The sequence below is a fragment of the Medicago sativa genome, chromosome 7, assembly GCF_051527215.1.
Source record: "Medicago sativa cultivar Bolivia chromosome 7, Bolivia_mono, whole genome shotgun sequence".
NCBI lineage: Eukaryota > Viridiplantae > Streptophyta > Magnoliopsida > Fabales > Fabaceae > Medicago > Medicago sativa.
In genome coordinates this window covers 97,398,998-97,405,933 of record NC_140755.1, presented here as the reverse complement: position 1 = coordinate 97,405,933, position 6,936 = coordinate 97,398,998, and the positions used below count along the sequence as shown (strand labels likewise).

Genomic DNA, 6,936 nt, shown 5'->3' with positions numbered 1-6,936 from the left:
AACCCAAAACCAAACCGAATAGGGTACTCCGGTTTGGGTGAGGTAAAATAACCACCCGTTATACTATTGGGTGAGTTTGGGCAAACCCACTAATTTTTGGGTTGGGTTGGATTGGATAATGGGTTACCCAACTTATTTTTCTATTTTTTTAATATTAAATGACTAAATGACAAGTCCTCATAATTTTGTTTTAAAATAGTACTCTACTTTTTAATTTTCTTAAACAAAATGTTTAACTTATTTTACTATAATTTTATGCATCATAGAATATCAAATAATAAATTCCATCATAAAATACTTGCAATAAACTAAAGTTGCATGACATAAAATTGCATTAGTATCAAAATAACCAAAAAATGCAACATATTAATTTGTAACTCTAGTATGTTTTGATTTTCAATATATAGGGTACAATGTGTGTGTTTGGAAAATATAACTTTCTTCTACCCTATGAAAATAAATATATAAAATATTAACATTATTGGGTAAGTGGGTTTTTTGGGTTTGGGTCTGATTTTACCCGAAACCCATTTATTTTTATGGGTTTTTCATTTTTAGAAACCATACCCACCCAATTACCCAACCCAACCCAAATTTTTGGATTTTTTTAGTGGGTTTGACCGGATTTTCTGGGTTGACCCAACCCATGAACACCCCTAACTTGAACTGTTATATAAGGGTACATGCATGGCACGGAGCCCCTCTTGTTCCTAACTTTGTAAGCATGGCTCAGAGCCCCTTTTGAGCTCCTTTAAGTTTGTAGACGTTTTCAATTTAGTTATTATGTTAACTGTTAACTAAACATTACAAAAACGATGTGGCGAAAGAATTAAATCGAAAATGTTTACAAACTTAAATTTATGTGTGACCAAAATAACTTAAATGACAAATCTATTACAAACTTTAAACATTTTTTGTTAATCGTCGAAATTTAATATTTTTCGTAACGAACAAACATTTATATACAATTAGAGCGTATTACTTTCAGGTGCGATCATACCAGCATTAATGTACCGGATCCCATCAGAACTCCGCAGTTAAGCGTGCTTGGGCAAGAGTAGTACTAGGATGGGTGACCTCCTGAGAAGTCCTTGTGTTGCACCTCTCCCACCCTTTTTTTTCTTCTAGACTAGGATGGGTGACCTCCTGAGAAGTCCTTGTGTTGCACCTCTCCCACCCTTTTTTTTCTTCTAGAAAATATTAAGGATGGGTGACCTCCTGAGAAGTCCTTGTGTTGCACCTCTCCCACCCTTTTTTTTCTTCTAGAAAATTTTAAGAATTTTATATATTTTTAATGTTTTTGTTAATCGTCGAAATTTAATATTTTTCGTAACGAACAAACACTTATATACAATTAGAGCGTATTACTTTCAGGTGCGATCATACCAGCACTAATGCACCGGATCCCATCAGAACTCTGCAGTTAAGCAAGCCCACCTAAATTGGCAATTGGCACCAGAGAGAATCGATCCAGAGACTTTGAGGAGGAGCACACTCCCAGGTCCCAAGCCAATACCACTAAGTCAACCCAAGTAAGTTTTTACAAACTTTAAACTTAAAAGACTCTAGTGTAAATTATGCATTATTATACGGTAAAGTCCAACCGTTGTCGACTAATTCCTATATCCTTTTCGTCAAAAATACAAGAAAAAGTTTCCCTTTCCATAAAAAAAAACAAAAAAGTTTCCCTTATTCCTACTCTTCCCCCCTTATATTTCCACATTTAGCCGTGACAGTTGAAACCGAAAGGTGCAAGTGCAGTTATATCATATTTCCAATACTTTTTTGGTAGATATATCATATACTTATACTTTTTGGTAGCTATATCATATATATAATATTTTGTAAAATAAATAAATAATATATTATCAATGTTAAAGCTCATCCAAATGTTGGTTTTCTAATTTCTAATACATAATACGTGATGCATTTAACTCTTTTTAACTGATTGTATTTAACAACTATAATATATTTTTTATTTAATATTTACTATTACATTGTTCAAAAAAACAAAATTTCCTATTACATTTGTGGGGCCCATTTTATAAATTCTTTAATCTATCCTGAGTGGTATAAAATTATCAATAATATTTACTCAGTCTAATGTTCAATATTAAAAAGGTTGCTGAAAAATAAAATATAAATTACTTGAAGATCATTTTAAAATAAAATACAAGTGAATAGCATTCATTTATTTTCTTTTTGACAAAAATTAAATTACATGATATGACACGGCTTTCATTGTCAAATTTTTTAATGCCATTTCATCCAAGTTGTTTTCTATCATTAAATTGATGGTCAAAATTATACTCCTTCCGTTTCAAAATACATGTCCAAGTCAACTAGTTCACATATGCCAATGCACAATTTTCGCCGTTAATATCTTTAATTATCTAAAGTAAAAAATTATAAAATTTTAATATTTTAAAAATATTTGTCGAGACAAATCAAACAACATCTTACATGCTAATATTTGCATGTATACATTAGTAAAAAAGTATGGTCAAAGTAAGTCAAGTGAATAGTGCACTTTGCAAAAATTGGATATGATTTTGAAACGGAGGGAGTAGTTTGTTTGAAATTTATGTAAGTGGAGGCTAAAACTATGTAATTAAAATAGAATGATCAAAATTGCGGTTTTATCAAAACAGAAGTATTAAAATTGCATTTAATTTAAATGAAGCTTCATTCCACAATGAAAATGGATAATTTTTTTTGGGTCTTGCTAACAAGTGCCCTAAGGGCATTGTTTAAGGAACCCACAAAAAGAAACCATGTCTTGAAAATACAAGTCCAACACATGTTAAAGTCATAACCGTACAATTTCCAATGCAAAAGTTGCTACTTTTAGATGCTTAAACAATGCCCTTAGGGCACTTGTTCGCATTTTCCTTTTTTTTTTTTTAACATAAACGAAAGTTAAAAGAAAATTAGAAATAGTATACGACAGACAGGTTTGAACAATCATGTAAATGATCACTTTTTGATTGAATGATTCTGGGGAAAATGGGTTTCAAGTTCAACAATCATGTACAATAATCACTTTTTGATTATCTAATGATGCTGAGTATGTTGTTTATGCGCAAATAACACGAACAAAACGAGTGTCAAAGAAAAAGGATAGTATACCATTATGAAAAAGTGGAAAAAGAAAATATCACGGGAAAAAGCAGTGAAGACAAAAAGAAAATTGGTGATGATCTATATAATGACGCACCTTGCCTAAAAAATCAAAATGAAATGGCATCTTGTGATGTGATTGTCGGTACGAGATAATGCACGTGGTGACTGTATGAAAATGAAAACTAAAAGAATCCACATGTACACAACAAGAACAAGACAACAACACTGGGGAGAACCTATCTCTTTACCATTTTTAAACATGAGTCCTCACAACTTTTCTTCTCGTTGATCTCCTGAAGAAAGATTATATAAGATCAATTTTGACTCGAAATCAGTTATTGAAATTGTTTTTATTTCTTTTTAGTTAAATAGGTGATTTTGACATATTTTAGGTTTTTGTTTCGTTTGTTTTTGAGATTTCGTGGTTTAACACTACTTTGTTTTTTTTAATGATAACATAACTTTGTTTATTTTGATTTCTTGTATTTGTGAGGTTAATTTTTTTATTTCCTGTCTTAGTGCGGTGTTTATTTGATTCAGATTGAAATATTAACTTTAATTAAGTGCATATTCTATAAATGACTTTTACGTCATCAACGTTGTAAATCAGAAAACATGACTATTTCTGTAGTTTTAATATATTCATATTTGTAGACATGCGTACTATGCCGTTTTATGTTATTAACATGAATGTTGTGAGTTTGTTTGCAGATTCATCATTTTTGTTTCTAGCAACTTTGGATTTCTATTTTATCGATGTATTCTATCAATTTGAATAATGAATATCGTTTATTTTTATATATAAAAAAATGTACACAACAAAGGACCTGGATCTCCTGCCGTGTTAAAGTCATGCAGTTTCATGTTGTTGTAGATCACAACCGTTTATTTAAGATCAAACAGTTTATAATGTAAACTCGATTTGATATAGTAAATCAATCTTGATCGACAATTCTAGATTGGACAGCTTCCTGCTAATACCGTGGGATATCCAATTCCCACAAGAAGGAGCAAAATTTATTCTATTCCAAAATTGAGTGAGCATCCAATGGGTTGCTTTTCCTACTGGGAAGCAACATTATCTAGACATTCATGGTAGGATTACTAATAGGTATCACGACAGGGCAACCGAATACGTTTGAGCTGTTCAATTTTTTTTTGTTACAAGGGAAAAAGAACAAAACAGAAAAAGAAAACAGAAAAAAGCCTAAACAGGTAAACAAAAACTAGCCCCTAGGGAAGAAGGCTCCCCAAGCATCATTCCTAAGAAGGTCATTCATCTCAACAGGAGCAGACAAATGGATAGACAAATCAGGATCAGATGAAGCTCCCATTTTAGCCAAAAAATCAGCGCATTGGTTTCCCTCCCAAAGGGTGTGAACGATAGTAACATTGCTGAGGTGTATCATGTCCTTTATGTCTTGGATGAGAGCAGCATAAATGTGATAATTCTTGGTTGGACCGGTAATGAGACCAATGCAGAGAAGAGAGTAGATAGCAAACCAATTCCGCAATATGCATCACGAGCCAAAGATAACCCATGATAGATTGCAGAGAGCTCCACTAGCAAAATGTCCTCCGAATTGGAAATAAAACCAGAGAAACCGGAAAGATAGCGACCGACAGAATTTCTAATGAGACCTCCGAAGCCAGCACGTTGCGGAGTTCCAAGACAACTTCCATCGACGTTGAGAATAATGCATGAGAAGTTTAAGCAATTCCATTTAATTAAACGCTCCGAATTAACAACAGCAACATTCTTAGAGAAAACATTCTTGATGACTTCTGCTGAATTTTGAATGTTGAGCTGTTCAATTTATAATAACTTATCTTTTGATAAATTAATTTTACTTCCAAAATTGATGGGAAATCAACTTTCGATTAGTGCTTTTACTAATGTTTGAGCAATGTAGGCAGGGTCTATGAATTATGAATAAGACTGACCCAACACATATGGTGGTCTTATATTTTTACTTCCAAGATTTGGCTCACCTGCCTTACAACATGTGATAATGGGAAAATGCAATTGACGTGGTTCACATTAGAGTTTTAATCATTTGTCTTTTGTTCACATTAGAGTTTTAATCATTTCTTATTTATTCTTTATCTCAGCCACTCGATTCATCACAACTATTATTTTTATTTGGGGCAACATTTGAATAAAAAGATTAATTAATAAAGGACAAATGAGTTAGATGGGTGAAAAATATTGATAGAAGGGAGCTCGGTTTGTGATCCTCTGACTTCAATTTTTCTATCTTTGGCAACTTTAGGCACAGATAGAATAGACAATATGAAAGGAAAAAAATGAAAGATGAGAAAGATGGGAAGAAAGTCATGTAGCTTTCATGCCTTAAAGTTCTCTTTGGTTCGTTGTGAGAGAAATTGTAACGCCAAAATTTAAGAACTTCATAATTTCATCTCTAATAAGTACTAAAATTCACAAGTACTATTCAATAAGTTCATATACTCGACATAACTTCAAGGACAACATCGTCACCATCAATTTAGCTATGTTGATATAAACATTGTATTTTATATACATAGATCGATGTTCAAACTCTAGATTCTCATTTATTTACTTTAAAAGTTGAATATTTAATCACTAGACTATTTAAAAAAACACTTGAAGGACTACATCTCTATATCATGCTTATCAGTTTCCCAGTATGCTCATGCTTTTTGAGAACAAAACAATGAAAGATGAGATTAAATCTCAATGAGTTCCACGGGACAGACATTAATTAGTTGAATGAACTTTGTAACTATTACGTTCACCATTATATGGAGTGTTGAGGTGACAATTCCCTCTCTCTTTGATCTTAGAGCATCAAAATATTGTTTCTTCTTAGAGCATCCACAATGGTAGTTTCCTAACAAGGACTCCTTAAATGGACCCCACGTGACACATTACTTATTTATAATTTTTTAATAAAAGTACCTATTAAGGACTCAATGACTCCAATGGCAATACACTAATAAGGACTCCAATGAAAAATATTTAAATATGTTCCACTATCTTTACATATTAAACAAAATAATTTATCTATTACTCATTTTTACAAGTGGGATCAAGTAGTACACATTTTATTACTTCTTTATGCAAGTGGGACCAAGTAGTACACATTTTATTACTTCTTTATGCAAGTGGGACCAAGTAGTACACATTTTATTACTTTTTTAAACGTGGGACCCGTTAGTTACTCAGGAGAGAGAGGGTCCTTATATAGTTGCCCGTTCCTTAACGGGGACTCAATTTTTCTTCCTCCAATGGAGGGTCCTTAACGGGGAGTGGTCCTTGTTAAGTAAGGACCCTCCATTGGAGATGCTCTTACACCTCTCAGACTCCACAATAAAAATCATGTTCTCGTGCCGCTCTCCCACTCTAATTCTCTTCTTTCTTAATTCTAGCGAGACAAGTAACTTGATGCAATGAGTACCGAGTGGTGTGACTAGAGGGAAAATAGAGGGATTATAGTGACTAAAGTTTATACGAGCATTCCGTATCCTTCTGTCCCTACTTTTTATTATGCTAATGCGTGTAAATTGTAAACAATATTTTTTTTTATGAAATTAATTAGGTTTTGATTAAAATTATACCTATAGATGTTTTGTGATTTCAAATTGTAACTATATGCTTATCTTTTTAAATTACACTAACAATATAATAAATATAATATAAAATAAATATAATATAAAATTTTATACTTTTCAATGACATAAAAAATATAGCATTATTGTAGAAAAATTTGTTTAAATGTATAATTGAAATAATAAATAATCTAACCCAAAATCACCTTTCCTACTGCAGTG

General features: G+C 32.1%; 1 non-coding gene across 1 annotated transcript; it reads left to right on the top strand.

The window, feature by feature from the left end:
* Positions 1–986: 986 nt before the first annotated feature.
* On the top strand, positions 987–1,105 carry LOC146910856 (5S ribosomal RNA). Its single transcript, XR_015021017.1, has one exon. It is a non-coding gene; the product is annotated as a 5S ribosomal RNA (ribosomal RNA).
* Positions 1,106–6,936: the final 5,831 nt, after the last annotated feature.